This window comes from Peromyscus maniculatus, chromosome 5 (genome assembly GCF_049852395.1).
Source record: "Peromyscus maniculatus bairdii isolate BWxNUB_F1_BW_parent chromosome 5, HU_Pman_BW_mat_3.1, whole genome shotgun sequence".
In the NCBI taxonomy this organism is placed as follows: Eukaryota; Metazoa; Chordata; class Mammalia; order Rodentia; family Cricetidae; genus Peromyscus; species Peromyscus maniculatus.
Genome location: NC_134856.1, coordinates 45291096 through 45309882, shown reverse-complemented (window position 1 = coordinate 45309882; position 18787 = coordinate 45291096).

The following is an 18787-nucleotide window of genomic DNA, read 5'->3' as shown; positions in this document are numbered from 1 at the left end:
CAGTTGTGGTTCCCTCTTCCTAGGTACGTCTAGTTGACAGCCAAGACTGACCACCACACTGCCAAACCAGAGGCGACCTCTGCCATTTTATTGTTGCTACCTGCAGTGAATGAGAAGCTCTGTTCCATAGCTTCACCAACGTTCACTCTCCTGGGACTTTAGCCATTCTGAGAAGTGCATGCTGGTATCTCTCTGTCTTAATTTTTAATTCCCCAATGCCATATGCTGTGTGCGCTCCTAAGCTCATCGCCATCTGCCACAGCTATGTGGTGTCTGTCTGGGTCCTGGCCCATCCTTTTTAACTGAGTTGTTTACTTTCTTATATTTAAATTCTCTGCTTATTCGGAAGCAAGTCCTTTCTTGGGTCTGTGTGTTGCAAATATTTTCTCTCAATATGTGGCTTCTCTTAGTCTTTTGCATTTTTTTTTTGCATTTATGTATTGGGGGAGTGGGCACACACAGGCCTTGGAGGGGGCATGGAGTTCAGATGACAACTTACAGCAGTCAGTTCTCTCTGTCCACCATGTGGGACCAGGGATCAAACTCAGGTCATCAGGCTTGGCAGCAAGCACCTTTACCCACTAAGCCAGCTCATCAGCCCAGAAGCCTCTTTCCATTCTCTTTGGGCTGTATTATATGAGAGAATAATAAAAAGAAAGGAGTAGAAAAGAAATGTTTTTAAACAAAAGAGAGAATTTTAAAGTTTTCTTTCAAGGACTGAACTTCTAGAGTTGTATTTAAAGCCTTGGTGTCGGGCTGGAGAGATGGCTCAGCCGTTAAAGGCTAGGCTCACAACCAAAAATATAAGAGTTCGGTTCCCAGCACCCACAGCTGTCTCTCCAGCCAATTAAAAAATAAATAAATAAATAAAGCCTTGGTGTCAAATCCAAGCTCTCCTATGTAGTTTTTTAGAAGGTTTATAGTTTGGGGTTTTAAATTTAGGTCTATCACCTGGTTTGATTTCTGTTACAAGGGTCTAGGGAGATGGCTCAGCCATGATTGCTCTTCCAGAGACCCAAGCTTGGTTCCCAGCACCTATATTGCATAGCTCACAGCACCTGTAACTTCAGTTCCAGTGGATCTGGTGCCCTCTTCTAACCTCTACAGGCACACACAAACACACACACACATACACACACACTTTTTTGGGTTTTTTTGTTTGTTTGTTTGTTTGTTTGTTTTGTTGTTTTGTTTTGTTTTGTTTTTGTTTTTGTTTTTCAAGACAGGGTTTCTCTGTGTAGCTTTGCGCCTTTCCTGGAACTCACTTTGGAGACCAGGCTGGCCTCGAACTCACAGAGATCCACCTGCCTCTGCCTCCCAGAGTGCTGGGATTAAAGGCATGCACCACCACCGCCCGGAACACACACACACGTTTTAAACATATGATCTCATTCTCCGCACTCAGGTCTAGTCTCTTGATGCTGCTGTTCCCTTTGAAGTGAATACTGGGAGCGTATATCTACACAACAAGAGCATCTTCATTCTTCATTAGGACTTCACGATCCTCTACTCTTCCCCTGCACAGATCAGCCACACTCCATCTCAGCTAGTCGTCCACTGACTGACACAGAGGTGGTCTCCGCTGGTCTCTGTGAGGTGAAAACTCACAGCACCCTCCAGAAGCACATGCAAAGCTTTGACTCCACACATGAGTCTGACCCTGGAACTTCTTCTCTCCCTTCAGTGTGATGTACTTTTGTTTGCTTTTCTTGCCTTCCAGAGTGGCTGGTAGATTTTTGTTGAATGCAGGAAAGATGGAGCTGAGACAACCAGGCATTCAGCATGAGGATTTATGTTGATCTGACCAGGCTGTGGGTTGGGCTGTGGCTTGGTCTGGCCACTATAACCATCATACTGGACCAGGCTGCCCTACCCTGCTCTGCTTTGCTTCTCTGTTCTGTTGTTCACATCTCCCCACCGTCTTTCGGGTTTTTCACGAACAACATCTTTTTAAATAAAGTGTGTGCCTCAGCTCTGGCTGTCGCTATGCTCGGAGGCCTGGCAATGGCGGCCAGGTGCTGAGGTGGGAAAGTGTCCGTCATCATATGCATTGGTTCTGAGGGTCCAAGTCCCTGGACTGTGTCCACCAGAAACACTGCTTTAGCTGTTTCTGATCTCTTTATGGGTGACAAGATGGCCACAGGGAGCCAGGGTCATTTCATGATCCTTTCAAGACAGACAAGGCTCCGGCCTTAGTAGTGTCCTTTTGAGGACAGGTCCTTATACAGAATGTTCTAGATGTATTTCAACATGGTCCGTTTCCTTTTCCCCATGCAGGAAGCACCAGAATTTTTTATCCAGTTCTTATGCTGACAACCTGGCGGGACCCTTGGAAGTAAAACTTCCCAGCACATACCCTGCTCCCTAAGATGTAGTCATCAGGAAGGTTTTGTTGGGTTTTGTTTGTTTGAGATATGGTCTCTTGTAGCTCTGGCTGGCCTGGAACTTGCTTTGTAGACCATGCTGACCTCCGACTCACAGAGACCTATCTGCCCCTGCCCCTGCCCCTGCCCCTGCCCCTGCCCCTGCTCCTGCCCCTCCCTGTTGCCCTGCCCCTGCCTTTTGAATGCTAGGCTTAAAAGCCACCATGCCTGGTGACCATGAAGTCTTTTACTCTCAAGCTGGTCCACATTCAGCCTCTGAGTAATTGGCTAATTATGCAAGCAGTCCTACCAGTTAGCGGCTCCCACTGAATCAGATATTGGCTGGCTTTCCCGTAATCACCTGCCTCCCTGGGTTGTGAATATGCCATGGAAGCAGCCGTGAACTTGGCTGTCACAGGTATGATCTGCGGCATGTCTGTGTAGACAGATGCTCCTGTACTTTTTAATTATTCATAGATCCTTCCCATTCTAACACTGTTAAGAACTAAAATGTATCTCCCCACAATTCATGTTACAATCCTAACTTCTGGTGCTACATCAGTGCTTTTGGAAATGGGGCCTTTCAAGTCACAATTAGGAGTCGAGCGTGGTAGTGTAGGACTGTAATTCCAGCACTTGGGAGGGGGAAACAAGATCATCAATTCCAGGGGCATCTTCAGCTACACGGGCTGAGGCCAGCCTAGGCTAAGGAGACCCTGTGTCAAAACAAACAAAAGAGGAATGTTTGGGTTAAAATGAGGCTATTAGGGTAAGTATAATCCAGCATGGCGGTATCCTCACAATAAAAATAAATTGGAGCCTGGTGGTGGTCATAGCAGAGCACACCTTTAATCCCAGCACTCAGGAGGCAGAGGCAGGAGGATCTCTGTGAGTCCGAGGCCAGCCTGGTCTACAGAGCAAGATCCAGGAAAACCAAAAAAGAAAAAAGAAAAAAAGGATAAATGTGGACACAGTGTCTTGTTTTGTTTTGTTGTTTTGGTTTTTTGAGAGAGGATTTCTCTGTGTAACAGCCCTGGCTGTCCTGGAACTCACTCTGTAGCCCAGACTGGCCTCGAACTCACAGAGGCCTGCCTCTGCCTCCCAAGTGCTGGGATTAAAGGCGTGGGACACCACCTTCCGGATAACACAGGTTGTTAAGAGGAAAGATTCTGTAAAGACACTCTGAGAAGTCACCCAGCCAGGGAGAAAAGCCTCACAAGAAACTAATCTGATACTTGGATCTTGAGTTTTCACCTCGGAATTATAAAAAGATATGTTTTTGTTACTCGGGCAACCAGTATGCAGAATTTTGGTCTGGTTTCCTTTGGTTTGGTTTTGGTGGGGTGGGGGAACTTACTCTATGGCCTTGACCAGTCAGTCCTTCTCCTGCAGAGACCTCCTGGGTGTTCTTTGTTATGCAGCCCTTGCAGACTAACACAAATTACAATCAGAAGATGACTTCCAAACAAGTGCTTCCAAAATGGTCCCTTTCAACTCCATTTCAGCACAAAACTTTGGTGTGTGTGTGTGTGTGTGTGTGTGTGTGTGTGTGTTGGTGTGTGTGTTCTTGTGGTAAGGTGAACATGCGCATCCTAGTTTATGTCCTGGAATTAAAAGCACACTCCACCATGTCCGTATTTTCCTGTGGGTTCTGGGGATTGAATTCAGTTTTCTGTGTCTGCGTGGCAAACACTTTACCAACTGAACTATCTCCTCAACCCCCCAAATATTTATTTTTAAACTATCTTTTTTTTTTTTTTTCCAGGGCTATGCAGAAACCACTCTTGAGGCCATCCTGCCAGGCATGGTGTGCTAAGAAACAGGTAGTGTTAAACAGAAGTGTGCCTACTGCCAGAGCCCAAAGTGCTGGCCGCCCCCTCAGGACTGTCCTCATCACGCCCATTCAGTCTACACCCATGAACAGCCCTGGCACTGTGGGGGATTCACAGTGTCTCCTTGCTTCCGAAGTCCTGGAGAGTGGCCCACAGGCCCTGATATGAAGGGAGGCACAGTGAAACTGGGCGTGTAGTTCAGTGGTAGAGCACTCGCTACACAGGAGGCCTCTGATTTAATCCCCACAGTGTAAAATGGGAAAGAAAATAGTGGGGAGAGATTGTGTTCAGCGGACTAGATGATGAGATTCTGGGCACTTGCTGAGAAGAATCTGAACATGGCAGTTTTTCAGAGCAGCCTCCTGCCTTCAGACTCCACCCCTCCTCCAGCCTCAAACTCCCAACCAGAGAGAGGAGTCAGTGAAGTATCTTACTTGGTGAGGAGTGCCAGTTTTCTTGAATAGCATGAAAGGGTAGATGCCCTGACCAATCACTAAATCTTGTGATCTCTGACTTAGTGGGGTTTCTATTGCTGTGAAGAGACACCATGACCGTGGCAATTCTTATAAAAGAAATCATTTAATTGGAGCCGGCTTACAGTTCAGAGGTTTAGCCCATTATGGTCATGGTGGGAAACATGGCAGCATGCAGGTAGATATGGTGCTGGAGAAGTAGCTGAGAGTTCTACAGCTGGATCAGCAGGCAGCAGGAAGATGGTGAGAAACTAGGCCTGGTTTGAGTATCTGAGACCTGGAAGCCCACCCCCAGTGACACACTTCCTCCAACAAAGCCACACCTACTCCCACAAGGCCACGCCCCCTGACAGTGACACCCGCTATGGGCCTATGGGAGCCATTTTTATTCAAACCACCACAGCTTCCAAAATTATATATGTTGAAGGATGGACAGGAGTAGCGGCACACAGCTATAATTCCAGCACTTTCAGAGGCAGGGGGCGGGGGTGCAGAAAAGATCAGGGCTTCAAGGACTACCCTTAACTATATATATATCCACCCAGGACAGCCTGGGCTACATGAGACAAGAAAGAGGGGCTGGGGGAGAGATCGAGAGAGGGAGAGGGAGGGGAAGGGAAGGAGGGGAAGGGAAGTTCCAAGATGAGAAATATTTGATATATGATAAAAAAAATTTGCTGGTGGTGGTGGTGCACACCGGTAGGATTTGCTGAAGGAGGCGGAGGCAGGAGGATCACGAGTTTGAGGCCAGCCTGGGCTACACATTTAGGCCGGGGCGGTGGTGGCGCACACGCCTTTAATCCCCGCACTCTGGAGATAGAGGCAGGCGGATCTCTGTGAGTTCAAGGTCACCTTGGTCTACGGAGCAAGCTCCAGGACAGCCAGAGCTGTTTCAGAGAGAAACCCTGTCTCAAAAAAAAAAAAGAAGAAGAAGAAGAAGAAAAGGTAAGGTTATGATTTCATCATTTTGAGTACATGAAAATATTCTAAAATTAAATAGTCATGACAGTTACGTAACCTTGTAAAAATATTCAAAATCACTAAATTGTGTACTGTAACATGGTGAATTTTAGAGCATGTGACCTGTATCTCAAGTTTAAAAACACTTACAATTTAATCAGATATTGCTACTGATTCTAAAACCCTGACCTAAAGAATGGGGCAAACATCAGTAAGAATGAGAGCGCACGAGCCCCCCCCCCAATTTTGACACACATTCTCATTCTTTAAAGTCCAGTATTGCCATCAAAGAAGCATTTTCATTTTCAGCTCCATAATAAGACGGGCCGCGGTTGTCACCGGTCCTCAACTGACATGTGATTTGCTTTTATTTCCACAACACAGTGAATTTTGATAGATCACAGTAATTTCAATCCAGAAGGATCTTTTGACTGTAGGAGTGAATTAGAAAGATATTTTTATATCGCCTATCTGAGATAACAGGTCTTAGCGCCACGCTTCAGGCAAAATACATCAAAAGAATGAACTGAAGGTTAAGTTTCCTTTTAGATCTTGATTTTTATAACATCACAAAAATTCTTGCCTAAAAGCAGTCGAATTATTCAGCGGTGAGACATTCTATATTCACCACGTTCAGCCAGAGGGAAAGAATAAAGCCAGCACCGAGATACCTCGAAGGTGAGGTCCCTTCATCTTCCCATGGTGCCCTTCGAGGTCTCTGGCCCCAGAACACCACACCAGAAACCCTGCCGCAGCAATGCAGGGAGACGCTTCCCGCGCTCACGCCGAACGTGCAAAGGTAATCCCCACGTGAAAAGAAGCGATACAAATTCAAGTAATGAAGCGTAATTTGTGTCAAACAATTATTACCATTTTATCCTACCCAAATCAGTCAATTAAATATAACTGTGTGTCTAAATTAGTTTTAGATAGCTTTTAATCCCAACTTGATTTTTTTAATTATCTTGTGCATATACTTATTTCTATGCAAAAAGTTCCTCTCCTTTTAATGCCCTGGGTTGTGCAGCAGTGTTTACACACAGTTTAAGGAGCGTCCGCGGGGATCTCTGCCCCAAGGTGTCTATTTACTGAACTACTCAGAGATCGTTACCGTAAGATGATTTCAAACATAAGGGAATCCACCGATGTATTACCCAGAAGCAACGCTGTCGGCAAATTTCTGTTTGATCAGTTTGTTCTTTGCTTGAACTTCTTCAGTTCAGGGCCTCATCCTGTACCACACAGGCACAGCCCACCGGGAGGCTGCTGCCACCTGGTGCATGCTCCTGGACACTGATGATGATGACCACAGACACGACGACGACGTGAGATTCTCCTGGGAATACTCATTTCGTCACATGATCAATGATTTTGTATTTGATCACTCAATGTGTACTAGGTCTTCAATGAGCACGTGTGATACAAGGAAGAACAAGAAAGACCAGGTCCCTGGGCTGGGGATGTAGCTTGCTGCTAGAGTGCTAGCCTAGTGTATGTGATCTCTAGTGATGCACAGAGCAGGAAGGAGAAAGAGGGGGAGGAGGGAGGGAGGGGGGAGGAGGAGGAGGTAAAGAAGGGAAGCAGGGGGAGGGAAGGAGGAGGGGAGAAAAGAGGGAGGGAGAGAAAAAAGAGAGGGGACAAGGAAGGATAAAAGGAAGAAGAAAAAGAGAGCCCTGATCAGGCCGGCATGCACTTTGGTGAAGGGAAACTGTGCTGCCTGATTTCATGTCAAGTTGACACATGCTAGAGTCATCTGAGAGGAGGGAGCCTCAACTGGGAAAATGCCACTACTTTGTAGGCAAGCCTGTAGGGCATTTTCTTAATTAGGGATTGATGTGAGAGGGCCCAGACCATTGTGGGTGGGGCCATCTCTAGGTTGTGGGTGCCATAAGGAAGCAGGTTGAGCAAGCCAGTAAACAGCATCACTCTGTGGCCTCTGCATCAGCTTTTGCCTCCAGGTTCCCATCTGGTTTGCCTTGGCTTCTCTCAATGAACTGTGTGATTCAAGATAACCGTGGCTCAAGCCTAGATAGGAGATTCAAGCCAAATAAACCCTTTCCTCTCCAAGTTGCTTCTGGTCATGGTGTTTCATCACAGCAACAGTGATGTTTCTAGAAAAAGACAGAAAGCAAATAGCATGAGCAAATAAGATAATTTCAGAAATGGACAAATGATGTAAAGAAAATACAGTTGTTCGGGCAGCGGTGGTGGTGGCGGCGGCGGTGGCAGCAGCAGCAGCTTTAATCTCAGAACATTAGCTATCCCAGTCACTTCACTGTGGTCTACTAAAATAGTGTGTGTGTGTGTGTGTGTGTGTGTGTGTGTGTGTGTGTGTGTGTGTGTGTGCAAACAAGTGTTCCCCTTATGCTTGGCAGGCATCCCTTCCAACACACCCTACCTCCATCCTGTTCAACCCGCCCCTGCATTCTGGGTGTTGTTCGATTACATACCTCATGGTTTCTCCACAGTCCATTTAGCTAGAATGAGAGTCAAAAAAGCAACTCATAGTCTAGTATTGCTATTAAAATAGCATTTTAATATGGTGGTACACACCTGTGATCCCAGAACTTGGAAGGCAGAAACAGAATGGCCACAAGTTTCAAGGCCAGCCTGGTCTACTACATACTGAGTCCAGGCCAATCAAGACTCATAGAGAAACCCTGTCTCAAAAAGCCAAGATAAAAAAATCCCAGTATTTGGGAAGTAGAGACAGGAGGATCAGGAATTCAAAGCCAACCTGAGACCTTGTCTCAAAAAACAACTGGTACTGGAGAGACGGCTCAGCATTTAAGAGCACACATTGCTCTTGTTTGGTTCCACATCAAATGTCTCACAACCACCTACAACTTCAGCTCCAAGGGAAGCCAACACCTCCAGCATCCACAGGCACCTGCACATCACATGTGTACATACCCACACACAGACACACACATATACACATACTTTTTGTTTTGTTTTGTTTTGTTTTTCAAGACAGGGTTTCTCTGTGTAACAGCCCTGGCTGTCCTGGGAACTCACTTTGTAGAGCAGGCTGACCTTGAACTCACAGAGATCCTCCTGCCTCTGCCTCATGTTATTTTAATAACTAAAAGGTGGCTGAAGCAACATATATTTGTTATTTATTATAGTCCTAACTGGGCTCTGCTTTTCTTAGACAAGGTTTCTTCTGCCTATTAGCCCATGAACTGTCTTCCCTGTATTAACTGGGATGGAGATAGATGATTGCAAGACAGACAGACAGATAAATTGATTGACTTATTTTTAAGTGTGAGGGTTCTGTGTTACCCAGAGTGACCCGGAACTTCTGTGCTCACACAGCCCTCCCTGTAACTGGACCTTAAAGTGCACATAACCACACAGCACCAAGTCCCTGTCTCCCTCTGTGTGACACATGCATCCTTAGGAGGGGACTGTCGCTGTTTCTTTGTCTTCGGGCTAAGACCAAGTGTAGAAAAAGACTGTCACTCACCTGTTTTCTCGAGTGGAAAATGTCTCCCGGAGCTATGGTTACCCACTCTCAGCGGCTTCCACACTCCTCTAGACAGTTGTGCCTTATGCTGTCGTTAGGGGACCACGCATGTCTCCCCATGAAGACAGGCAACCACCTGGGACACCAGACACATTTTTTTTAATTCTGTTTGTGTATATGCTGTGTGTGGGGTGGGTGCATGCATGCCACGGCACACATGTGGAGGTCAGGGGACAGTTCTGTGGAGTCGGTTCTTTCCTTTCTTCCTGGGGTGGGACTCTGGCTGTCAGGCTTTCACCCGCTGAGCCACCTGGCCCGCCCAAGGGACTGAACACTTATCACTTTTATCATTCTTCCTGGGGTTGGTCTTATGTAACAGAGCAGTGTCCTTGTAAATAGATTTCAATCTCTTTGGAGGTTGGAATTTTCCCTGGCAACTGTATCATTTCTACTACTAAAGCCTAATGAAGAGTGAGTCATAAATCATTTCCATCTACAGTGTATATTATTTTAGGCAAAATATCTTAATAAATCTTACACTGACATTACAATTCCACAGACATAGCAATAAAATGGAGCTCAGCGAAACAGACCTGGGTACCCAAACCGAGACCAAATCTATCATCTCACTCACAGTATCTCTTAACCCAGAAACGCTCTTGCCGCCTTCCTTTTCTGAAAAGTATCTCAGCTGTACAACACTGCCACCTAGTGGTTAGCCTTCAAAGCATGGTAATGCAAACCAACTTCCCGGCTACAAAGATCAAGATTGGAAATAGGACTTAGCTACTTAGCCTCTGTCCTGACGAGTAAGGAAAATGGGCCCCAAAGGGAGTGGCACTATTAGAAAATGTGGCTTTGTTGGAGTGGGCGTGTCTTTGTTGAAGGAAGTATGTCACAGTGGAGGCAGGCTTTGAGGTTTCATCTATGCTCAAAACATACCCAGGGTCACGGACCATTTCCTGTTGCCTGTAAGTCAAGATGTAGGACATTTGGCTACTTCTCCAGCACTACGTCTGCCTGCAGGCCACCATGTCAGTAAGCCATCCCAATTAAATGTTTTTCCTTTATAAAAATTGTCATGATCATGGTGTCTCTTCAGAGCAATAGAAACCCTAAGACACAAGTTGGTACCAGGGATTGGGATATTGCTGTGATGGGCCTGACCATGCTTTTGTTTGGAGGAATCTGGACTTTGGGAGTTTGGGTTAGGAAAGCCATGGAATGCTTTAAGCACTGCTTAATGGGCCATACCAGTAGGAGCATGGAAGACAGTGGTGCTGAGGATGAATTGAACTGTAAGGCCCTGGCTCAAGAGGTTTCAGAGAAGAATTTCAGTGTGTTGCCTAGAGATCTTTCTTGTGATATTTTGGTGAAGAAAGGGGCTGCTTTTTTTTTTCTATTATCAGCTTGATACAGTATAAGTTCTTACCCTAATAGTGAAATGTTTGATTGAGACTCGCTCAGTAATTGAGTAAAACCAAAACTTATTATAAGCCACAGTCGTCCTAGGGTCCCTCCTGCTATATAGCCTCCCTGGTTCTGTGAGTTGCAGTCTGATTGTTCTTTGCTTTATATCTAGAATCCACTTATGAGTGAGTACATACCATGTTTGTCTTTCTGAGTCTGAGTTACCTCACTCAGGATGGTATTTTCTAGTTCCATCCATTTTCCTGCAAATTTCATGCTGTCATTGTTTTTCTCTACTGAGTAGTACTCCATTGTGTATATGTACCACATTTTCTTAATCCATTCTTCAGTTGATGGGCATCTAGGCTGTTTCCAGGTTCTGGCTATTACAAATAGTGCTGCTATGAACATAGTTGAGCATGTATCTTTGTGGTATGATTGAGCATTCCTTGGGTATATGTGTGGCTGCTTTTTAAGCCCTTGTCCAAAGAGTCTGCCTGAGGCTAAACTGAAGAGATTTGGATTAATTGCATTGGCAGAGGAAATCTCAAAACAGCCTAGTATATAGACTCTGTCATGTGGTTACTAGTGGTCATTCTTACATAGATTTATAATGAAAAGGAGCAAACTGAGCAAATAAAAATACAAAATGTACAGATTGAGAAAGGAGACATCAGGAAAGGGACTAGAGCTAAAACCTGTGTTCAAGGAGATAAACAGATTAAGAAATGAAATAAAGGGAGTGGTGACCTCAGGGCAAGATCCCACCCAGCTAAGTTTCCAACTTGTGAAAAGACACTAAAGGAAAGCTTAGAGCCAGGTGTGGTCCTGCATGCCTTTAATTCCAGCACTTAGAAGGCAGAGGCTGGCAGATCTCTGAGTTTGGGGCCAGCCTGGTCAACAAGTTCCAGGACAGCCAAGCTTAGGGAATGAAGGGAGCTATTAAAAACAGAAAGCTGGTGAAGATGTAATTGAAGGAGTGGCCATGTTCCAGCCCCAGCAAGCAGCAGAACTTGGCAGCTTCGGCCATGTGGTTCTGAGCTTTAGAGTGAAGGACAGAAGAAAGGGGTTATGGAATCTCCTTCCAAGACTAAGAAAAGTTGCTGAGGTGGCATGTGTCAGGGGTGTCCCTGAATGGAGTCCCAGAGAGTCCATTGTGTGAAGCTGTGAAGGTGAAGCCTGGATTGCCTTGGGGACCCCAAAATATTGGAAATGCCAGAGCTATGGGCTACCTACTAAGGAGAGCTGCTAACAGGGAGTGGAACCAGCCCAAGAGGAAGAAGTGTGTTTCAGTCAACAAAGCTAAAAGGAGTTGGTGATCTGCAGAGCGTTTTGGCATCACACATGGAGATACAGAGTTTGAAGCTTGTCTAACTGGGTTTTCATCTTGCTTTGGTCCAGTATTTCCTCACTATGCTCCCTTTCCTCTATTTTGGAATGGTAATGTCTATCCTGTGCCATTGTATGTCAGAAGTATGTGATCTGTTTGTTGATTTTTATTTTATAGGGGATTACAGTTAAGAGATTGCATGAATCTCAGAGAGACTTTGAACTTTGGACTTTTAAACATTGTTGAGACTATGATAGACTATGGGGACTTTTGAAGTTAAACTAAACGCATTTTTGCATTATGATATGGTTATAAGCCTTTGGGGGCCAGGGAATGGAATGTGGTGGTCTGAAAGAAAATGGCCCCCAAAGGGAGTGGCACTATTAGCAGGTGGGACTTTGTTGGAGGAAGTGTGTCACTGTGGAGGTAGACTTTGAAGTCTCATGTATGCTCAAGGCACACTCAGTGTCCAGACCACTTCCTGTGAGTCAAGATGTAAGACTGCTCAGCTCCCTCTCCAGCACCATGGCTGCCTGCAAGCTGCCATAGTCCCAGCCACCATGCTCTGCTCCCCGCTGTGACAATAATGGACTAAACCTCTGAAGTGTAAGTGAGCACACCTCAATTAAAGGTTTCCCTTTATAAGAGTTGTGGTGGTCATGGGGTCTCTTCACAGCGATAGACACCCAGGGAGGAAAGGGTCTATTTGGCTTAAACTTCCATATGCACTGTTCAGCATCGAAGGAAGTCAGGACAGGAATTCTAAAGCTCAGGAACATGGAGACAAGAGCTGATATAGAAGCCATGAAGGGTGCTGCTTACTAGCTGGCACCTTAGCTTGATTTATCTTCTTTTTTTTTTTCTTTCTTTTTTTTTTTTTTTTTTTTTTTTTGGAGAGGGAGGCCTTTTCAAAACAGGGTTTCTCTGTTTAGTTCTGGCTGTCCTAGAACTCACTTTTAGACCATGCTGGCCTCAAACTCAGAGATCTGCCTGCCTCTGCCTCTTGAGTGCTGGGATTAAAGGCAAATGCCACCACCACCCAGCAGCTTGATTTCTTACATTCACTCAGGACAACCTGCCCGGGAGCGGCACCACCCACATCAATCATCAATCAAGAAATGCCCCCACAGGCTTGCCCACCGGCTAATCTGGTCAGAGCATTTTCCCAAATGACTCTATTTTGTGACGAGTCAACATAAAACCAGCCAGCACACAGAGTCATTTAGAATGCCACTAACTTGTCATCTGGCCATTTTTCTTGAACAAACTGTCTGTACATCACTAGAGGCCTTTTATTTATTTCTGGAGATCTAAAAAGTTCGTTCTAACAATTTTAATCATTTTTTTTCTCATTTCATTGATTCGTGGATGGGGAAAATTCACATTTTTGAAAGCTCTCACTTTGCTAGTTTTGCTGATGCCATCCAAATTTTCCACAGGGGTCAGCCAGCAAAGCTTTCTGGAAAGGAACCGTGGTGACTAGTTTATGTCGACTTGACACGGGCTGCAGTCATTAACTGTAGTTATTGGGCAGGAGGGAGGCTCAATTGAGAACAGAAACACTGGCTAAGACACCCTGGTCCCAGCTCATTCTCCATCAGAAACAGGCTTTACAAAACGACTTGCCTGCAGGGCTCATGAACCGGCTCAGGGGGTTAAGGGTGCCTGCTGACGGGTCTAACCTGAGTTTCATCCCTGGAACCCACTTGGTGGAAGGAGAGAACAGACTCCTGAAAGTTGGTCTTGACCCCCACGCTCGTGCGCCCCCACACACACAAAAATAAATAAATAAATGTTTTTTTTAAACGGGGGGGGGGGGGGTGGATTCAAGATGGCAGCAGCAGCCAGCATCTACTGCCTGCGGTGGCCGCTCCAAGGAATCTGAAAAACCCACGGAGACTTCGAGGAGAGATGCAGCAGCGGAGGGTGAGCCTGCAGAGCCCACAATATCTCCGAAAACAACTAAATTAGTGACGTATTGGCGACAGGCATGAGAGGGTGGCTGCAACAGACAAAGGAGCCTGCCGTTAATGACTGGGCAGTCCTCGGGCTGTCGCCACCCTGTCGCCAGTGCCTCCTCTTGTCCCGCAGTAGTGGAGTTACCACAGCTGCTGCTGCTGTTGCTCCACACACAGCTCGCCCTGCTAGGGGAAGGAGAGCGCTCAGGCCACTGAGCATCGAGTGACCCTGGTGCCGCAGGGCATCCAATGCCAAGGACAGGGTGATGTACAGCAGCCTGGAGCTCGTCTAGGTCCTGCCCCCAACATGCTGCCCAACCTCACTGACAGAACAAGATCTCTGAGATGAAGAATGGTTCATTTTCTGGATTAAGTCTCCTTGAAAGATTTCTGTGGTCCACGCTGCCATCAGAGGCAGTGTTGATATCTGTGATCCATGTTGCTGTCAGATGCCATGTTGATGTCCATGCTGGCAAACAGAAACCATGTTGAAGTCCAAGATCTATGCTGCTGCCGGCTGCTATGGGCAAAGAAGCTTCTTTTGCAGTGGTATTGATGACTGCAGACTCATAACTAAGAATGAAAGACATTGAAGTGGAAGTTTCTGTCCCACCAGTCAGCTCCCAAATAACCACACAGAGACATTATTAATTATAAATGCTCAGCCAATAGCTTAGGCTTGTTATTAACTAGCTCCTACAACTTAACCAATATTTCTTATCTACACTCTACCACGTGGCAATACCTTTTTTCAGTATGGCATGTTCATCTCCTTCTTCCTCTGCATCTGGCTGGCAACTTCACCCTTCTTCCCAGTGTTCTCAGTCTGGCTCTCCCACCTAACCTCTTCCTGCCTAGCTATTGGCCAGTTATCTCTTTATTAAAATCAATGAAAGCAACACATCTTCACAGTGTATAAAAGGACTATTCCACATCATTGAAGGCTTCAGTGGCAACCTCTTCCCCACCCCACCCCCCAAAAAAGAAAGAAATAGCCAGACAGGAAGTTATTGAAGAGAGTCCTTTAAATCTGTGATAAATATGCTGAAGTGTGACAGTTTCAGAGAATGTGAATACCCCTTCTCGCCTCCTCCTGCATTTGTGTGTCCCTAGTGCACATACAGACAAGCAGGCTCACACATACCTAAATAATTTAATTAAAACATTTTTAAGTAGAGAGTGATAAAGGGAAATCCTTGAAGACCACTTGACTCCTCAGGAGCAGGAACAGGTGAGTCTACCTGTGCACACGTGCGCATGCATACACATACACACACACACACACACACACACACACACACACACACACATACACACACACACCTGCCCATAGTTCACACACATTTTGTCGGTCGGTTTATAGTTTCTGGGGGGAAGATATTTTCATCAGTGGTGTAGCCCCTGGTAAGATGCCCATGCTAGAAATTTGCAGGCAAATGGATGGAACTAGAAAATATCATCCTGAGTGAGGTAACCCAAACCCAGAAGGACAAACATGGTATATGCTCACTCTTAAGTGGATTCTAGATATAAAGTAAAAAACAATCAGACTGCAACCCACAGAACCAGGGAGGCTACATAGCAGGGGGGACCCTAGGCTGACTGTGGATTATAATAAGTTTTGGTTTTACTCAATTACTGGGCAAGCCTCAATCAAACATTTCACTATTAGGATAAGAATTTATACTGTATCAAGCAGATAATAGATAAATAAATAAATAAATAAATAAATAAATAAAGCCCATGCTATTGTAAACAGCTCCTCATCTAAACTTCCTTAAACAAGACTCACTGGTAGAGGAAGGATGGAAGGAAGGAAGGGAGGGAGGGAGGGAGGGAGGGAAGGAGGGAGGAAACAGTCGCCTAATTCCCAGAAACCCCCACAATTGTGTACAAATGTCTAGGTAAGATTTTTCTTCATCTCATAAAAACCCCAGCTCCCTAAAAATTGGGGCTCTCGGCTACACAGCCTATTACCCTCTCCAAGCCCCACTGGGAGAGCATCCAATGCCCTCTTCCATTTTCCTCAGGCACCAGACCCCCACGTGATACACACACATATACACAGGCAAAAAACAAAAACAAAAAATCACATGCACTAAATAAATAGAATTTTTAAAAAGATAACATTTTGTCTTCACCATCTTTGGGAAGGGCCATGGTGTTGATGCATTCTTAAGAGTTCTCAGGACAAGACGTGTGGAGTTTATTTTGTAGAATTGAGTTAGGGGAAGAGCAATGGAGCCTCATTGCAACTGTCCTTTATAATTTGTATGAAACGTGCTATTTTCCTGTGTCCTTGCTCCTGCTCCGATAATTTGCAGATTCTGTTTTTCTTTTATTCTGTGTTAGTCACAAAGTCTGTTGTGCAGGAGAGGATGTTGTGATGTATCCGCATTCTAGCACATACTGTAGTTACTAAACAACATCGCTGAGACAGAAAAAAATTACCTCCCCTGCACCCCTCCCTCAAGGAAAAAAACATGTTAGCAACCACTAAAGCTAGTGTATACTTCCGCTGACATAAAACTGGAATATAGGGCTATTTATTTCATGTTACTAAATTTAAATTATCAAGCTTGGAAATAATATTACATCAAAGGCTGATTTTGCAATTGTATGACTCATTTCATAGAAAATCAGGGAACTGGAACTAAAATATAAATGAGCTTTTTAATCCAAATGTGAAGTAGAAATGTGTGGCTTCACATGTCTGAGGACCATAAAAAAATAAATAAATTAAATAAATAAATAAATAAATAAATAAATAAATAAATAAATAAATAAATAAAACCCACATATCCTTCAACTCAGCTGAGGGACATCAGCCAGTATCTGTTATGCTGTGCTCACTCACTCCAGAAAATAACTCCTCTTTCACTCAGCTTCCAAGAACATCTAAATTACACAGGACCTGACTGGCAATATGGTTCTGCCAGTAAGGATGCTTGACTCCAAGCCTGACAGTCAGAGTTCGTTCCCCAGGACCCACATGATAGATTAAGAAAACTGACTCCTACGAGCTTCCTCTGACCTCCACACAAGCTGTGGCACACAAATAAATAATTTTAACGTTTAATTATACGGGCTAGGCTGGGGAAGTGATTCAATGGGTAAGAGCGCTTGCCGAGTGAGCACAAAGACCAAATAAAATGTCAGCCATGGCCAGATGACCCTGTAATTCCAGCACAGTGGGGATCAGATACAGGAGCATTACTGGATGTAGTGCGGCCAGCCTAGTTCCAGGTTTGGTGAGGAATCTAGGCAGAGAGTGCAAGATACCCTACATCCTCCTCTGGCCTCTGCATATAGTACATACATACATACATACATTCATACATACAACACACACACACACACAAACACACAAAGTATAATAAATAAATCGGGGCTGGAGAGATGGCTCAGAGGTTACGAGCACCGACTGCTCTTCCAGAGGTCCTAAATTCAATTCCCAGCAACCACATGGTGGCTCACAACCACCTGTAATGACATTTGGCACCCTCTTCTGTATACATAATAAATAAATCTTTAAAAATAAATAAATAAATAAACCACACATGGATTGTATGTGGCTTCTTTAAATAAAATAATAAAATAATGCCGGGAGTAAATGGTGAGACGGTATTAGCACCATCATCACACACACTCTATTGTGTTACTGTCCCATTAACTACCAGGAATTCAGCTTTTAAAAATTGTCAAGAGCAGCTCTGATAATGAATGCCTGTAATCTCAGCACACAGAAGGCTGAACCAAGAGGACTGCCGGGAGTTTGAGGCCATCCCAGGATACATGGTGAGCACCAGGTCAGCCTGGGCTACATAACAATACCCTGTCTCAAACAGAAACAAATGTTAATACTAAAACATCTCATCAGCACCCCACCAATGTATGCAATTTTTACACTTTATGTATCAATTTAAACTAAGTTTAATTTAAAAAGGTAATTTTTTTTACATCCCAGCCAAAGTTTCCCCTCCCTCCTCTCCTCCAAGTCCCTCCCCCCTGAAAAAAGCTAAATTTTTAAATGTCAAAAATCACTTTTGATGTTCCTCTGACTTCTCACTTTTAACAAAAAAAAACCTAAAACGACAAGATGGTTGAGTGTGTACAGATGCCCCCTGCCAAGCCTGATGACCAGAGTCCCACATGAGTTCAATCCCGAGGACTAACACAGTGAAGGAGAGAGCTGACTCTGAGAGTTGACCTCTGACCCGCATTGCACTCGCATGCTCACACTGAACATAGCACCTCATCCTTGTGCACACATTAGGAACAAAACACACACACACACACAAACTGTAAAACAGTACTCTATATGCAGATAATTTTCAACTCTGTTAATAGTAATACCATCTGTTTATTTCACTAAAAGAGATCAAGCTTCCACAAATAATGCATTCCACAAATAATCGCAGAAATCTAAACTGTCAGCAAAGTGGAAGGAAGATTGTAAAAAGGCAGGAGTAGCGGTGGTGGCGCACGCCTTTAATCCCAGCACTCGGGAGGCAGAGCCAGGCGGATCTCTGTGAGTTCGAGGCCAGCCTGGACTACCAAGTGAGTCCCAGGAAAGGCGCAAAGCTACACAGAGAAACCCTGTCTCGAAAAACGGAAAAAAAAAAAAAAAAAAAAAAAAGGCAGGAGTAACTTGCAGTCATAATAGAGCAAAGTCATGCCTCAGCCATGACCACCAGGTGGCGCTGATACACTGACTCCATCACCGAAAAAGCCACCAGTGCCTGGAAACCAAGACCCCACGAAGGGCACAGAAACTCCAGCGTCCCTGCCAGCTGTATGAAATTCTGCCCCAGCTGGACATGGTCTTGTGATCTTGGGTGGTATCAGAGGAGAGAGAGTGTGGAAGGTTAACTGAAGAGGGGACTCCATCTCAGCCTTGATGGAGAGGAGACTGTTGGTGACATGGTTCTTTCATATCACCCATATTCTTTTTTTTTTTTTTTTGAACATAAAAACAGATTATAATTCAAA